This window comes from Lagenorhynchus albirostris, chromosome 2, assembly GCF_949774975.1.
Source record: "Lagenorhynchus albirostris chromosome 2, mLagAlb1.1, whole genome shotgun sequence".
In the NCBI taxonomy this organism is placed as follows: Eukaryota; Metazoa; Chordata; class Mammalia; order Artiodactyla; family Delphinidae; genus Lagenorhynchus; species Lagenorhynchus albirostris.
Window position 1 is genome coordinate 139,261,661 of NC_083096.1, and position 18,198 is coordinate 139,279,858.

Below are 18,198 nucleotides of genomic sequence, written 5' to 3' on the forward strand. Positions count from 1 at the left end.
AGCCCACTGAGATGTTGACACCTAGGGTAACCTTGGAGCCACAAAGTAAATATTTCAAGCCTCTATCAGTATGGAGGAGAGTGACCCTGCCAACACACACTCAGGACTGTTAAGTGAGCAAGAAATACATTTTGATTGTGTTAAGCCACTGAAATTTTGTCTCTTTATTACCACAGCCTAGCATAATACAATATTGGGTACATAAACAAATCAAATTTTTGGTCCAGAAAATTATGACCACAAGTTCGGTTGAGCTACCGAAGTGAAGGGTAATGGAAACTAACGTTCCTTTTGGGCTCACTGAGTACCAGAACTAATACTTGGCAAGTGGCAGGTGCATTGCACAATTCCTCCCACATAATTTGTCTTGGAAGCCCACAATGCTAGGTACTATAATTCCTATTTAACAGATGAGAGATCTGAAATAGAGAATGGTAATGGAAATTGCACAAGTAAGTGAGAGAACTGAGATTCAAGGCAAACCTGATGAAGTCCAAAGCTCTTTTGCCCACCCCATGCTGCCCCTGGGGAGATGTCCAGTCCATTGCTCTCCTCCACAGATGTTTCATGGGGGCAAAGAAAGCATCATATAAGTTGGTATGTGCCAGTCTTGTTTTCAGACACATTGAATGAACACCTTATTTTTTTAGCCACATAACTGAGGCTGTTTCATGCGAAGTCTCTACTCCTGTGGGGGAATCATCCTCCCACATGGCTAAGTATTAGCACAGGTGACTCTCTCAAGAGCCTGGCGTGTGGCCTGGTGCCAGGTCATAGCAGCTGATCCCAGCTTTCGTGGCCCTATTTATGTTTCATGGCCTTCCTGGCCTCTGTTATACCCCTCAGAGTGGCGGCTTTGTCTACATTCCTTGGCAATTCTGAATAAACAGAAAACCCCAGCCCACTTATGCAACTTTCAAGAGAGGCTTCTAAACACAGAGATGTTTGTAAACCTTCCTTCTCCCACGTGCTTTAATGGAGTGCTGGGGTTTGGAAACCAGTCTTCCAGCTGGGTCATCTTGGGCACATCTCTGGGCTTTAGTATTTCCCTCTGCAAAAGAAGCTGGTCTGGAGCTGAGTTTTTAAAACTTTCTGTCACCAAAGACATCATTTGGTATAATAATTGATCTCAAACATCCTGATATAAAAAACTAAGGGCCATGTCTTATCTTCAGTGCCTGGCACAAAACCAGTGTTTCGTAGATACTTGCTGTTGGGATTAGAGTCTACAAAACTTCCTTAAGCTTGGTAGTCATTCGTACTCTTCACCAACTATTCAAGTGCCCACCTCTTTCAGACACATGGTGCCCGGGTCTGCCAAGTCCCCTCATGGCTATTGCTAGGCCACCAGCCATGTTCTGGTCTGCAAACTGTGAGCAGAAAGTTAAACATTTTGTCTCCGGTGCAAGATCCTCAAGTGTTCTATAGCTGTCCACAGGAAGAAGGCAATGTTCTAGATGGGGGCTGCCTGGTCAGCCTGGGTCCTAGAGTGAGGACAGTGACGCAGAGCCTTAGCTGGCTCAGCAGACATGCAGTAGAAGCAGAGGCACATCTTTGTTGCTCTAAAGCACTGAGTTTTTTTTGTTTTTTTTTTTTTGCGGTACGTGGGCCTCTCACTGTTGCGGCCTCTCCTGTTGTGGAGCACAGGCTCCAGACGCGCAGGCTCAGCGGCCATGGCTCACGGGCCCAGCTGCTCCGTGGCATGTGGGATCTTCCCGGACCGGGGCACGAACCCGTGTCCCCTGCATCGACAGGCGGACTCTCAACCACTGCGCCACCAGGGAAGCCCAGCACTGAGATTTTGAAGTCGTTTGTTGTCATAGTGTAATCTAGCCTGTCCCCACTGATTCAGTAAATTAATTCATGATCAAGTGGCTTTTTCATTTTTAATAACCACAGAAAATGTATATATACATCTTCCATCTAGAGCCTCTAACAAGAATGAACAAAGTAGTGTGATCACATTAAACTGATAGCATTCTGGCCAAAATCAAAGCAATGTGCTAATTTCAGTAGCAATGATCACAATAGGATAGTTTCTTTCCACTTAAGAATATATTTTCTGTTAGGCTTTAAGTTAATTTTTTGAATTGAAATATAGTTGATTTACAAAGTTTCAGGTACACATCAAAGTGATTCAGTTATACATATACATACATATATATATATATATATCTATATATATATATCTATATACACACACTATTTTTCAGATTCTTTTCCATTATAGGTTATCACAAGATATTGAGTATAGTTCCCTGTGCTATACAATAGGTCCTTGGTTATCTATTTTATATATAGTAGTGTGTATATTTTAATTCCAAACTGGTAATTTATCCCTCCCCTACCCCCTTTCCCCTTTGGTAACCATATATTTGTTTTTTGTGTCTGTGAGTCTATTTCTGTTTTGAGTATAAGTTCATTTCTATCATTTTTTTAAGATTCCACATATAAGTGATATCACGATATTTGTCTTTCTCTGTCTTACTTACTTCACCTAGTATGATAATCTCTAGGTCCATATATGTTGCTGCAAATAGCATTATTTCATTCTTTTTATGGCTGGGTAATATTTCATTGTATATATATATACCACACCTTCTTTATTCATTCATCTGTCAATGGACACTTAGACATTTGTTTCCATGTCCCAGCTATTGTAAATAGTGCTGCTATGAAAATTGGGGTGCATGTATCTTTTCTAATTAGAGTTTTCTCCAGATATATGCCCAGGAGTGGGATTGTTGAATTGTATGATAACTCTATTTTTAGTTTTTTAAGGAACCTCCAAACTGTTTTCCATAGTGCCTGCACCAGTTTATATTCCTACCAACAGCGTAGGTGGGTTCCCTTTTCGCCACACCATTTATTATTTGTAGACTTTTTGATGATGACCATTCTGACCAGTGTGAGGTGTTACCTCATTGTGGTTTTGATTTGCATTTCTCTAATAATTAGTGATGTTGAGCATCTTTTCATGTGCCTACTGGTCAGCTGTATGTCTTCTTCATTTTTTTTTTTTTTTTTTTTTTTGCCACACTGCACGGCATGTGGGATCTTAATTCCCTGACCAGAGATCGAACCCATGCCCCCTGCAGTGGAAGCGCGGAATCTTAACCACTGGACCTCCATGGGAGACCCTGTATGTCTTCTTTAGAGAAATGTCTATTTAGATCTTCTGCCCATTTTTTGACTGGGCTGTTTGTTTGTTTCTTTGATATTGAGCTCTATGAGCTGTTTGTATGTTTTGGAAATTAATCCCTTGTCGGTTGCATTGTTTGCAAATATCTTCTCTCATTCTATTAGGCTTTTAAAACTCTTATATATAACTTAGATGCTTGTTGCTACTTCATCTCTTGTTTCTATTCAGTGTGCCCAGTTCTGTATCACTGGTCTAATGTACCCTAGAGGCCCTCCCAGTCTGACCCACTGGAAAGAGCCTGCTCCTTGGAAGCAGATAGTATATTCTTTGACCTCTCTGAACTTCAGTTTCCTTACTTGTAAAGAGGAATGAAAAATACTACCTTACAGAGCGATTGTGAAGGTCAAATGAACTGTTATATCTGCTGCACTTCAAATAGCTTACAGCACATGTGGAGCTGGCTCCCTGAGTGTGTCAGGTGCCCTTTAGCTTTTAGTGTGGTGACAATGTTTCGGTTTGTCCTGAATGGTCCCAATTTCTCTACTTGTCCTTACATAATTATTAAGTGTCCCCTTTCACTCTCAAATATTCCTGTTTTGAGACAACTGATTGCATGATCCCTGTAGCTCTAAGCATCTGTGGTTCTATGGTCTTGATTATAACAAGCACCAGGGTCCGTTTAGCTGCCATCTTCTGTGGTGGTTCCTTTGGTCATTCAGTAACTGTTCTCTCTTGCAAGGTGTTCAAGGCAGACCTGATTTAGCCAGAACTTTTCATATTAATGTGATAGTGGACATCTCTGAAAGAGGCATAGAGGCAAAGTGTTGGAGAGAACCCAAAGATCGTATAGTTCAACACCTCAATTATCCCTGGGCAAATAGGACATAGAAGAGAGGTCACCCAATAATTAGCAGAAGGCCAGCTCTCATGTCTCTCCATGTCACACTCCTTATATGCTAGCCTCGTAGGTAGGTGTCCAAGCCCTAGGATGAGATTACAGAGTTCAAGACCCAGCTCTGCTACATGCTGAGCACTTCTCATCTGTCATGTGTGGGTAATAGTATATCTACCTCCTAGTTATTGAGAGAGAGAGCTCATGACTTAAAGCATGCAGAGTACTCAGAGCGTGTGTGGGACACAGTGAGGGCTCAGAAAATGTTGCCTCCCTTCTGCTGTCATAATCAATCTACCTCATGGTTCCAACCATGGGTATTGTTATTTTGTTAGATACTGGGCTACACAAGTGCTTGAACCTTCTTTGTCCTCATGGAGTATATTGTCCAGCAATTTGGATCTCTCTGCAAATTTTATAATCAGTTCATTGTAAAAAGTGGGACAGGAAGTGGCTGAGGAGAATCTGGCCCTTCCCTCCCATAATACATTTTGCAAGCCTAAAAGTTAATAATAAAATAATGACTATGGGCACAGACTTCTACATCCTTCTACATCCAGACTGCCTGGGTTCAAATCCTCGCTCTGCCACTTGTTAACCATGTGACTTGAGGAAGTTCCTTAATTTCTCTGTGCTCCAGTCTTCTCATCTATGAAATGGGGGTGGTTATAGTAATACCTATCACACTGGGTGCTTGTGATGGTCAGTGTGCTAATATGAATTAAGTACTTAGAATAGTGTGTAAAGCATAGTAAATGCTGTGTAATGCCAGATTTTTAAAAATTAGTATTACACACGCTAAATGATTTCCTCTAATATCTTTCTCTGCTTTCTCTATCTAGTGAAACTCTGGTCATTGTTTCCCTCTACCATGATGCCCTTTTAATTTATTATACAAACAGCTGTATAAAGTAATACAAATAAGGATAAATCATTTATAGGTCCATTACTTCATCAAGTTGTCTGCCATCTTTTCCCCAAGTTCTCTTGCAGTCTTAGACAATTCACACTTACAAACTTCACCTGGCTTTAATCATACTATATTAAGTTTTTATTTTTTCTTTGAACTTTTTATTTTAACATAATTTCAGATTTAGAGAGAAGTTGCAAGAATAGTGCAAAGAATCCCTGTGCCTTACTTTGGGCTGTTATAACAAAGTGCCATAGATTGGGGGGACTTATCAACAGCATGAATATGTTTCTCACGTCTCAGGAGACTGGTAAGTCCAAGAGCCAAGTGCCAGCATGGCTGGGTTCTAGTGAGGGCCCCCTTCTGGGTTGCAGACTGCCCACTTCTCCCTGTGTCCTCACATGGCTGAAGGAGAGGGAAAACAAGTGGGCTGTCCCATGATTTTTATAAGGGCACTAATCCCATCCATGAGGGTTCTACCCTCTTGATCCCATCTATTAATCCTAATTACCTCCCAAAGACCCCTACTTCCTAACACCATCACATTAGAGGGTAGGATTTCAGTATATGAATTTTGGAAGAAACACAAACATTCAGTCCATAACATCCTTTACGCCGTTTTCCCTAGATCACCCAAATGTTAATATCTTATTACACTTTTAAAAATTATTTTCTCTTTTCCTCTCTGTGTTTTCTGAAATATTTGAGAATAAGTTGCAGACATATTTCTTTATCCCTAAATGCTTCAGTGTGTTTTTCCTAAAAACAAAGATATTCTCTTCCATAACCACAGTATAATTAGCAAAATCAGGAAATTAGCATTGAGAGAATACTATTATCTAATTTATGGACACTATTCAAAATTTACCAATTTCCCAATAATGCCTTTATAACAAAAGAAAATCATGGCTTATGCATTACATTCAATTGTCATGCCTCTTCAGTCTTAGTTAATCTGGAGCAATTTCACTCAGTCTCTCTATGTCTTTCCTGGCATTGACATTTTTGAAATGCACAGGTAAGTTATTTTGTGGAATATTCCTCAATTTGGTTATCTGATGTTCCCTGAGGATTAGATTCAGATTATGCATTTTTGGCAAAAATATCACAGAATGATGTTATGGTCTTCTCAGTGCCTTATGTCAGGAAGCACGTGGTGTCTGCCAGTTTTCTCTACTGTAAAGTTTCTATTTTCCTCTTTGTAATTAAGAATTTTGGAGAGATACTTTGAAACTATGCCAATATCTTGTTACTCCTCAAACTTTCACCCACTAGTTTTAGCACTCATTGATAATTCTTGCCTGAATCAATTATTGTTATGGTTGCCAAATGGTGATCTTTTAAATCCAATATTTTGTCTACTTTTATTATTTGGCTTTCTACTGTAAGAAAGATCTTTCCCTTCTCCACCATTTGCTTAGATCCATACAGACTCATGTATGTATTCCTTTTTTATTCAGTGAATTATAATCTTTACTATATTTATTTGTTTGGCTGTTCATATTGTATCATTGGCCACCTCTAGTCATTTTCCAAATTTGTTTCAAAAACCACTTCTTTCAGAAGCCTGGTCCAGTCCACTCAGGCTGAGTGAGCAGCTCACTCCTTTGTGTGCCTCTGGACTGTGTACTTTCCTCTCCTTATACATGTTTCTTGTTGGCTACTTGTTGGTTTCTATTTTCCCATTAGATCTTGACCTCTTTAGTATTAGGAAACTGTCTGATTCATCTCTATATCCTCAATGTTTAGTGCAGTGACTGGTGGAAGGGGGAAACTCAGTTCATCCTTGTTAAAAGCATGAATGAATGGAAGAAAGAAAAACAGTGCTTAAGTTTCTACCAATCTGCCTCAATCTTTTTTGGACACCACCTCCAACTAGCAAAAAGGAAATCATCTATTAACGTTCATAGCATGCTACTGTGGGTCTTGTAATAGCAAGGCCAAATCAATGTGGATTAAATTGTTGACACGTAGGAACTTAACATAAACGTTTTTCCCCCATTGCAGGAGCTGCCTGCCAACTCTGATCTCATATCCTTACTATTTCTTTACCATTAGTTTGATATGGTGCTGTTTTTCCTATTGGTTCTTCATTCATTAAGAACCTCTATGCTCAAAGATAAAATAAAGAGGTGTTATCAACCCTGCCACTGGCGGTGGTAAATCTAATGGAAAGGGCCTGGGCTCTTGATCAAGAGACTAACTAACCTGGTTTAGTTTCCAATCCGTGCAGCTAGATGTGTGACTCTGGGCAAGTTATTAACCTTATTGAGGCTTCATTTCCTTCACTCTGAAATAGAGATCATAACACCTGTGACCCAAAGACATCTTGGGCTCCAAATGATATAACCTACGTGAAATCACTTTGAAACTCTCTGGAGCTTCTGAAACTTTACGTGGTGTTCCATTTGTCTGAGATGAACCTTCCTGGTCTCTGCTGCCTCTTTATTGGCAAATCCCTCCTTACGTTTCAGAACTCCACTCATATATCACCTTGTGGCCTCCAAGTAACATATTGTGCCCCTCAGATCTCTGTTTTGTCCAAATACAATAAAAAGGGACCCTGGGGTATTTATTTTCCATTCACAAGCCACACACTGATTGGTTCCCCCTGAACTGCACCTGGATATTCTTCATGGCATCTTATTTCTTTGCATAGTAATGATCCCCCAGTTAAACTTTCAGCTCTCGGACTGTGAAAGTATCCTTTGGCCCCCAAAGGTTCCCCCTCTCAGGATAAGCCATACCTCAAATCCTCATACTTGGGCTTATCCACTATGTGAGACACTCATTCCTGCTTCACCCTAACCCAATGGATTTCCCCTAGATTTGAGAAGAAGAAAACTGTTATAGATGGAAAGGGAGACTCCCCAGGCCAGAACATGCTCTGATGAACCTAGGGGCAGGAGAGGAATAAAGACGCAGACATAGAGCAAGGACTTGAGGACAACGGGGAGGGGGAAGGGTAAGCTGGGACAAAATGAGAGAGAGGCATGGACATATATACACTACCAAACGTAAAATAGATAGCTAGTGGGAAGCAGCCACGTGGTACAGGGAGATCAGCTCGGTGCTTTGTGACCACCTAGAGGGGTGGGTGGGATAGGGAGGTTGGGAGGGAGACGCAAGAGGGAGAAGATATGGGGATATATGTATACATATAGCTGATTCAATTTGTTATACAGCAGAAACTAACACAACATTGTAAAGCAATTATACTCCAACAAAGATGTTAAAAAAAAAAAAGGAACCAGATGGGGCACATTAAACTTTTCCTTTGTTTGTCCATTACCAGTAAGGAAGTATTCATCCCCTGTAATCTGCCTCTGTAGTGGTAGTAGGTTCAAAATATGCTATAGTAAGAAGGATTTTGCCGTTGTTCCCAGGATGGAATGGAGTAATTGATCTGCAATGCTTCCAAGGACACAGAAAAGGGGAAGTGGCAGCACATGTGCCATATTTGTGCCATCCCTGATCTAGTCCAACCTTTTCTATAACCGATGAATCTTATTGCCATCTTGGGCTAGACGTTCTTTCTGGTCCTTGACGGTTTCACATTCTCAGTGTTTGGTCCTTCGCATTCAGAAGGAAGTGTAGGTAAGATGCTCTCCAAAGGTGAGGTATAGCAGGATGATGGATGATATTTCTGCCACTCCTGAATTTTCATCACTGCATTCCTGATTTGACAAGTGCATTAGTGTCCCAGGCTGGGGAAGGACTGATGGATGAATCGGTCCTCTGTGCATGGCCGTTGGGCAGGAAATTAATAAGAATGCTAGCTGACATGATCTATGGTACTGTAAGCTCATTATGCCTGATTAGCTTCCAGCCTTTCACTCCCTCTGACAGCTACAGGGCCTCAAGGTTTCCAATAGCAACTGTTTCTCTTTCTCTAACTGATGGCTAGGTCTCCAACCATGAAACCAGACCCTCCCACAGACTTGTCAGAGTGGGGAATTTTCTGCTTCGTGTTACCTTCCCCTTCTCAGCAATGGGAAGGTGAGCTCCTGAGTTATCTAAGTGGTGTTGACAGTGAGACCCTTTGTACTCAGAAAACAAAGTTTGAAGGGGTCAATCCAGTTCAGCTGATCAAGTTCTTATCAAGCTACTTACTATGTGCTGACATCGGTGTTCATTATGGAGGAGGCTATAGAGGTAGACCATGTGAAGCAGAAAATGAGGGAGAAGTATTTTAATTTCTATAACAAATATTTATGAAGTACAATGGCCCCAAGCACTGTGGTAGGTGTTAGAAACAAAGGGGTATGAGAAAAGTAGATAGAATGAAATTGATGAGAGTGCCATAAATCAATTCAAATCAATATAGAGATATTGAATTCACATATTATTATATGAATATAATTGAATATATGTATTCAATTGAATCCAAAATGAATTGATGTGTCTATCAATACATACATACATATACTCATATATATACATACATATATTTATTTATACACACATGTATTCATACTTGTTTATTTATACATACATATATTCATATATACATATATTCTAAAAGCACCTACTATACCTACCATACACTCAAAATTGGGTTAACCTCTCTACGGCGTCTCCCTTTGTCATTCTGAACATCCTATCACCCCAGTCTTCCTCCCCTAAAGCACACATTTTTTTGTATTTTTGTTTATTTATTTCAGCTTTTACTTTAGTTTGTTTTTCAAATAGCCATAGATTAGCCTACATTTGTCATTATGAAGAAGATATGTGGGCTGAGATTTCAATTTCAATAGAGATGGGAGAGAAAATTAATAGTGAGTAAATCTAATTTAGGTAATTATTACTGGCAGTTTTTATAGTAATTATTCTTATGAATATGTATTCCAAACAAATCCACTTCAAAGTGCTGTTGATTCTTCTCCCATAGGCAGCCAAGTGGAGACTTTTGCTATCTTGGTAGAAGAAAGGAGATGGATTTTTGCTTTAGAGACAATCTCAAAAGTTACGGCCTCAGAGAACTCTTCCCTGATCCCACTCACAAGGTCAGGCTTCCTGTTACGTGAGAAGTGTATTGACTGAAATTGTGGCTCTATAAGTCATAAAGTGCCATGCAAATGCTGATAATTATTATCTACTGTCTAGGACATGATCAGAGGGAAATAAAAATAAGATATGCTTTTGCATATCTTCGGGTTAGGTCTAGTTTAATTTTAGCCTATGGAAAAGGGTGAATTTTTCTTCTTCTTCCCACTATTCATGGCCAACCACAGGGGACCTCATTAGTGACTAAGTTGCCACACCCCTAACCTGGCCCAAAAAGTAATAGGGTATGAAAATACACATGGCCTTAGAACAATTCAGACCTGAATTTAATGGCATTTAAAGGATAACAACCAGGCAGACATGCCTAGCCTCCCTGAAACTGTCTCTCAATGACCTCTTAAGAAATTAACATTTGAGGTGGTGGGAAGTGCATTGGTCTGGGCAGATGTTGCAAACCTTGGTCCTCCAGTTAAAAGGGGAGCAGAGGACCATGCTCTTCCATACTCCCTGCTCTTGTCACAGCAAGACGTTCTGGCTCAAGTTCTATTCAATTTTCAAAAGATTTTTCTAAATACTTTAAGAGGCTGTTTTTTCCTCTCTTTCTTTCCCAGGGATCATGGAGGGTGTTGTGGTTTGCTTGCCATGCGAACTCTAGTGAGTCATTTTGTGTCTCTGAAGCTGTTTCCTCATGTAGAAAATGGAACTCAAAATCTCTACCCTGCCTACCTCTGAAAGTTGTTTGTGGAACTGGATCAGCAAAGAGAGAGAAGATCCCTTAAAACTCTATGGAAATATAAGGATTCTTTATTATCAGGGGTCTTTGGACGGAAGGGAAGAGAAGGAAGGTTATGTGCTGTCTTCGCAGATCAGCACCAATATTTTCAAAATCAAGTTGACACGTACAAATTAATAGTCCCATCTTGACATGCTCACTGGTCAAAAACAAGTACAGACACCAAAATGCTGGCTGACCTTCTCACCCCTGCCCCGTCCTGCTTCCTCCAAGTGCATATCTGTGGTTTTTGACAGCTTAATTTTCTTTCTTTCTTTTTTTCCCATACAACCATAGATTAGCCTACATCTGTCATTCTGAATAAGATATGAAGGCTGAAATTTCAATTTTAATAGTGATGGTGAGAGCAAATTAATATAGGATAAATCTGCTTGAGCTAAATATTACTGGCAGTAATTTTATGATGATCATTCTTATGAGTATGGAGTTCTAAAGAAATTCACCTTGCAGCTTTGTCGGTGATTCTCTCTCCCATAGACAGCCAAACACAGAGTTTCGCTCTGATCATGGCAGAATAGAAAGGGGATAGGTTTTAGCCCCAGGCAGTTCTGAGTTCCAACCTTGATCAAATTACTTATTTTCCACATATGTATTATAACAGGGCTACTTTTTTGTCAGGGCTACTTATTTTTAGCTGTACTTTCATATCATATAAATCTTGTTGCCTGCAGGCCTTCTCACTCTGAAACAATGAATTTCAGAGCTTTGGGGAGAAGCCTAGTATCTTCATAAAACAACAGAGCTATTGCTCAGTTATGACTTAAACATTAGATATTTGTTTGAGTCCATAGCAAGCTAAAAGCTTAAAGGTGAGTTTTGTGGAGGAAGAATACAGCATTTAGGATTTGCATTTGGTTGTGTGTCACAGAAACCTGGCTACCAGGACTTCATCCATAGGGTTTTGTTTCATGTTTTGTGGTTTTGTTTTTGTTTTTTTCACCTAACAACAAATCCAGAGGCAGGTAGTCCAGAGCTAGTGTGGTGGCAACACAATGCTGTTTGGGACCCTGTGATGGTTGGTTCTGTGTGTCAACTTGGCTAGACTACTATAGACTATAGTCACCAGTTACCCATGCAAACACTAATCTAGTGCTGGGAAGTATTTTATAGATGCGATTAAAGCCTATAATCAGTTTTCTTTAGGTAAGGAAGATTATCCTAGATAATCTGGGTAGCCCCGATTCAATCCATTGAAAGACCTTCAGAGCAGAACTGAGGCTCCCCTGAAGAAAAAAGAATTTCACCTGTGGATCTCGGCTTCCTCCTGTGCCCCAGAGTTCCAGCCTGCCCTTCCTAATAAGCTGCCTTACAGGTTTCAGACTTGCCTAGACTAGACAGCCCTCATGATTGATTACATACATCAGTCCTTTGCAATGCAACTCTCTCTCTGTCATGGTCCCCACCTCCACCCCCCCAAACTAGTTCTACTTCTCTAGCGGAACCATGCCTGATATAGATCCAGGCTCCTGCTACCTTTCTCTGTCACCATCTTTAGTGTTTGCAGGCTGGCTACTGCACTGCTAGGCCTCATGCCTGCATTCCTGGCAGGAAGAAGGGGAAAAGAAAAAGGACAGAAACCCAAAACAAACACCAGTCAAGCCTGTTCTCTTTCCAGCGCCTTCCACTTGTAGCTCATTGGGGAGGACTCAGTCACATGACCAGCCCTAGCAACCACTGGGTCTGGGGCACACTCTGACCCTGAATGAAAAAGGGCATCTATAGTAAGGAAGAACATGTTGGGTTGGTGACTACAGAGAAAATTTTTAAAGTTCCTTTGTCCTATGAAGAACAAATCCTGAGCCTCTTAGGTCATAGTTTCTTCTGTAGTTTAGGAAGGCTACTACTTCCACCTGTGGCAACCAGGCCCTGAGGCTGGCTGCCTTGATGTAGAAGAACACATGTGCAGGTAATGGGAGCCCTGAGGTCTATGCCTTCCACCTGGAAAGATTCTAGGAAAGAGAAATAGGAGAGGCAGGCAGATTGTGCCCTACCTCTCTCAGCGTCTCAATCCAGTGTAGGGAGAGCTGTAGGTGTTACATGAGTGGTATAGCAGAAAGAGGCACTGCTCTTGGCCTTATATTTAGGACTCTGAAAGGAGATGCAAAGGCAAACTCATCGGTACAGAATAGAGAGAGAGAGATAACCAAAATTAGGCTTTTCCAAACCATCTGTCTTTCCTGTGTGTTATGATCAGGTGACCCAAATTTCCCACATGACCCTGGGCTTGGAACGTGATTGAGCTGAGAGTCAGCAAGCTTTCTGTAGGATCTGCTGCAGCGAGTGAGGAGAGCCATGGGCAGGATGGAGACGGTGCTGTGGACTGGAGGTGAGGCGCTGGCAGAACCTGAGGTGTCAGAGACAAGGCTGAGTTGTTAGCAAGCACCCCAGGACCTTCAGAATCTGGCCGGGGGTATGGGGAGGAGGTAGGGTGGGTCTGGGAGAGAGAAATAGAGACCCTGAGCTGCCTAGGTGCCTCCTCTGGTGGCAGAGGACAGGGCAATGCCCAGGCGCAGGAGCAGTTTCCAGAAGTAATAGCGGTGGCCAGTCCAGTGAGCAGCTCCCAATGGCCCCTCCACAGAAGAGGCTGGCGATGGTCTGAGGGTCCCCAGGGATACAGCCTTCATCGCCACTCTGCTGTCTTCGGTCCTCTCCCCAGATACCACCCCAGACAGAAGCAGGAGAAGAGGGCCAAATATGAGTGACTGAGCCAGTTTCACCCAAAGAAAGCTAAACTAACCACAAAGGACTGCTGACTTATTGCATCAGGATGTACGTGCAGCAGACTGGATTAGAATATAGGGCCCCCGACCCCTCAACTGTCCAGGAGATGGAAACTCATTCATAGTTAAACTCATGAGAGTTAAGGAGAAAATGAGCTATTTTTCTTTGCACATTAGAATCAGTGTGTAATGTTGTACCCTCACACCCCACCCCCGGCCACCATGTAAAATGAGGACAGTAATACTTATTACCTCCTGAGGTGGTTGGGAGAATGTAAATGAATCTCGCCCCCTCTGTAAAGGCGCAGGTGGCTCAGGTATGATTAATAGGGTAGCTTAATATCAGTTACCTGCACTGACTGGCCAGCAGGACCTAAACAGAGCAAGGCTTCCTGTCGCCCTTGGGATGGCAAAGTAAGGAAGGTGTCTAGGAGCACATCTCACCCCTACTGGATTGTCACACTTTCTAACCCATCTCTTCCCCACCCCACTAATCACCCATATGTGCTGCTGTATTATCTCATTTTTTTCCTTCATAGTGCATCACAATACTGTGTTTATTGTACATCTCTAGAAGGGCAAGAGCCGTATCTAATTTCCTAAAAACTTATGTATATAGTAGCTATGTATTAATTAGTTAATTAATGATGTCATTACTTCCTTGGGGCCCTGTGAACTCAGCTTTCATACACCCAATGTGGCTGATCATACGTGGGTGTATTTTCATCAAAGGGAAAAATAGTTTATAGAACATATTTCTCTCTGTAATCACTATCCATTAACATAATTTGTTAATTTTAATTTACTTTTCAAAACCAATGGAAAATTAGTATTTTAATAAACACCAACTTTAAAGTATTTATGAATCAGGATTCAAATATGTGATCTATTTAGTCTTATAATACAATACCTATATTTTTTTGTAACACAAAACCAAAACATACCACCTCCAAGAATTCTATATCCTAATCTTGCTTTCATTGTGATCTGTTTTCCAGATTTTTTCTTTACTCTTAGTGTTTTAGGGGAATGAATCTCTCCTCCCACCTAGGACCCATTGTAGCTTGTAGGAAAGAAGTTCCAGAATGGCTTTCCAGAGTGTTTCCTCCAAAGAATATGTGTGTATATGCGTGTGTGTGTTTCATATATCAATACATACACACACATATATTTGCATGTGTGTTTTATATACATATGCAATGATATCTATATTTTTCACACACACAGAGTACATATATTTGAAGTATAGTACTTTATGAATCCTAAAGTCATAAAGTTAAAGCCAGAAAGCTCCTAAAAACTATCACTCCAGCTCCCTTGTTTTAGAGTTGAGGGACTTTTCAAAGATCAGACAGTCCGTGGATGCCAGAGCTGTGCTTTGCATACCAAGCTCTTGACTTTTGGTTAAGAGCCTTTTCCAGGACCCAGCCTGCCTTCAATAAATGTGTCTCTCGTCTGGTTGGGAACTGGGCCCTGTGGCTAACCTAGACACATACCACTCTATTGAGAATCATGGTGAAAAAAACCAATTTCTTGAACCCTATCAGTGAGAGAGCTCATTTAGCACCTACTCTGTTCACAGGAAACTTTTGACATATTCTTTAAGCTTCGTTATTATTCCAGCAGGAAATTGGAAAGATTCTGGTGCCAAAAAGGCTGTGCTGAAATGATAAAGCCAGATAGAGCTGCTAATGGAGGGTGTCTGTGGAGGGAAGGGGCGAGAAAGATGGAGAAAGAGAGAGAAAGAGGGAGAGGTATGGGGAGGGGAGGAGAGACATCGTGATGAAGAAATGAGAAGATAGAGATGGTGAGAGAGCCAGTGAGAGATCAGAGGGGAGCAGAGAGAGAGATGGACTTAGGGAAGATATACAGAGACAGAGAAGAGCAGGAAAGGGAGGAAGGAGAAGGGAAGGTGAAGGCAGAGACACATACAGGATACCCAAAAGCCAGAGGACTTAGAATAAGCTTATTTTTACATGGTATATTAGTTACTTTTTCTAATATCATGTGCAATATATTTTTCTTCAACCTCCAGACACTTTTTCAGGTGAAGTACCTCCATATGCAAAGCATTGGGTCCAATTGTTAATATAAAAAGTTCAAATAAACACACTATTTTCGTTGTATTTTTCAAACTTTTTTGTAGCATACTGGCACCCTGGAAAGAGATAGAAGAGAGGAGAGAAGAGTGGAGGGGAGGTGGCAGTGGGGAGACAGGTGAGGAAAACGAAGAGCTAGGAACATGATAGGCAGATTCAGAAACTTAGACAAATAGAGCTACAGAAAGAACTAGGACTGAGACATGTATAATGCAGCTCTGCAATTCGACCTCAAAAGTGAAGAATGCAGTGAGCCTGGCATGGGAAACCCAAGAGAATCAACGGCCAAATGTCTTCCCTGGCTAAGGGGTTTGGAGTGGACGTAGATTTGGACTGTGATGTGGTTCTCTCTTTAAAGAACAGATTGGAGGGTTCTTTTCAATACATGAATCTGAAGAAAAAATGGGGGGTGTCTTTTTTCTAACTTGTTTATACAATACTGAAAGCTCAGGAGATGTTATGAACTGAATTTTGACCCCTAAAACTCATATGTTGATGGCCTAACTCCCAGTGTGAATGTATTTGGAGATGGAGCCTTTGGCAAGTAAAAGTTTAAATGAGGTCATAGAGTGGGGCTCTGATCTAATAGGACTTGTGTCCTCATAAGAAGAGGAAGAGACACTATCTCTCTCTCTCTCTCTCTCTCCTCCCCCTCTCCCTCCCTCCCTCTCTCTCTCTGTCTCCATACACAGAGGAAAGGTTATGTGGGGACAAAGCAAGAAGGCAGCCATCTGAAAGCAAGGAAGGGATTGTCACCAGAAACTGAATCTTCCCACACCTCGATCTGGACTTCCAGACTCTAATACTTTGAGAAAATTAATCTCTGTTGTTTAAGCCGCCCAGTCTATGGTATTTTGTTATGGCAGCCCAAGCTGACTAATACAGGAGGGGTGGAGTTTGATGAGGTTTTGTCAAATGCCTTTATTTATAGGCACTGAAATTTACATCCAGACCTGGCAAATAGTAGTTCTCAATAAATGTGTGTTGAGAAAGACCAATAGGTAAATATTTTTTACCAGTTTAAGCTAATGGTAATGTAATAGCAATCACATTAACATGAAATAATACCAAGCTATGAAAATATTAGTTGTTTTTGCATTTGATCCTCACAGCAACTCAAGAGACACAGCTATGACTATCATGCCCATTTTACAGATGGGAAAATGATATTACCCCTTTAGTGCTGCAGTTTCCTAAAGGTCCCTCATTGGGTTAGTGTCAGGACCATTCTCAAACCCACACCTTCTGACTCCCTCCAGGACTCCCTTCAGCCAGAAATGCTTCTTCTCTGGGAAGAAGTTAGAACTCACTTGTTGGAGTTACTGCTTTTTTGAATCTGTCTAAAAAATAAAATGTGTTCCTTCATAGCTCAATGTGATCATAGCCAGGAATTTTTGGCAAAAATTTTTATCATCACAGTATGTTCTGGTCGATTAATGTGTGGAAGGGGATGGTGAAGCATGACATCCATCCATAATGCATGGAGGGTGGGTCAGGGGGAACTAGGGGAGCGGTGAGCAAAGCCCCTTTAGAATCAGGGACATCATGTGAACCACTGAAAGTTACATTAAACAAAGAGGAGGAATGTTGAAGTCCTGCAACTTGAGAGAAATCTAATACTGGAGCTTCAAGGCAGAATAACTAAGAAGTTCAGAGCAAGGAAAATAGAAAATGACATCTGATACAGGAAAATATCTCTGACCTGGACAATAAAATAAAATTAGCCTGCACTGCATGTTGGGAAGGTAGGGTTTTAAAGAAAGGGAATTTTGGCAATGATTAGTGACTTAGCTTTATACCAAAGAAAAAAAATTGACTACATAATGAAATGCTTTTGTCTTTGACTGCTGGGTGGACAGTTTCAAGACACATTTCTTAAACACCTGTCTACCACAGATGTGGCCAAATCAATGATGCAACCTTGTATTGGCTTTCTCTCCTTCCTCTTTTTTGCCTGTGTTTTCCTCCTGTCCCTCATCCCTTCTTCCTGGAATCACTTCCTAAATAACCTGCCTGCACTTTGTCTTGGGTTCTGCCTTTGAGGGAACCCAGGCTAAGAGGGTCGATTATAGAAGAGATCCTGGAAAGTAGAACTTCAGAATGAGATTTCTGGGGCTTCATCAGTAGGATCTGCAGGATCAAAGGCCTAGTACCCAAGAAGGGAACTTATACTAGGAGACACAGTAAGATTTGCACTGAACTTCAAACTGTATTTTCACCTGGCCATTTTGGGTTCCTCTATCATTGAACCAACAAGCAAAGAAGGAGTTGCTGAACTGGTTCAGGTAATGGACCCTGACTCCCAAGAGGAGCTAGTGTTGCTGCCATAGAATGGAGGGAGGGCTGAGTATGTCAGAAGCTCAAGGGACTCATCTTCCATGCGTGGTGAGAACGGTGAGCTGACAACTGAAGCAACCATGCCCAGGAGCAGCTTAGACACGCTTAGGGATACTATCCTGGGGCAGGTCACCAGGAAAGCAGCCTAGACTGGCTCAAGTATGGGCTGGGAGTGAGGGCAATCTGTAGAAGGTGTTGGAGGAGGGAGGTAATGGATACTAATTAAGGCCTGGGACAGCTGTGACTGTGAGGATGTAGCTTGTTTCACTTGCAGAATAGCAGCTAGCCACCTCCTTGA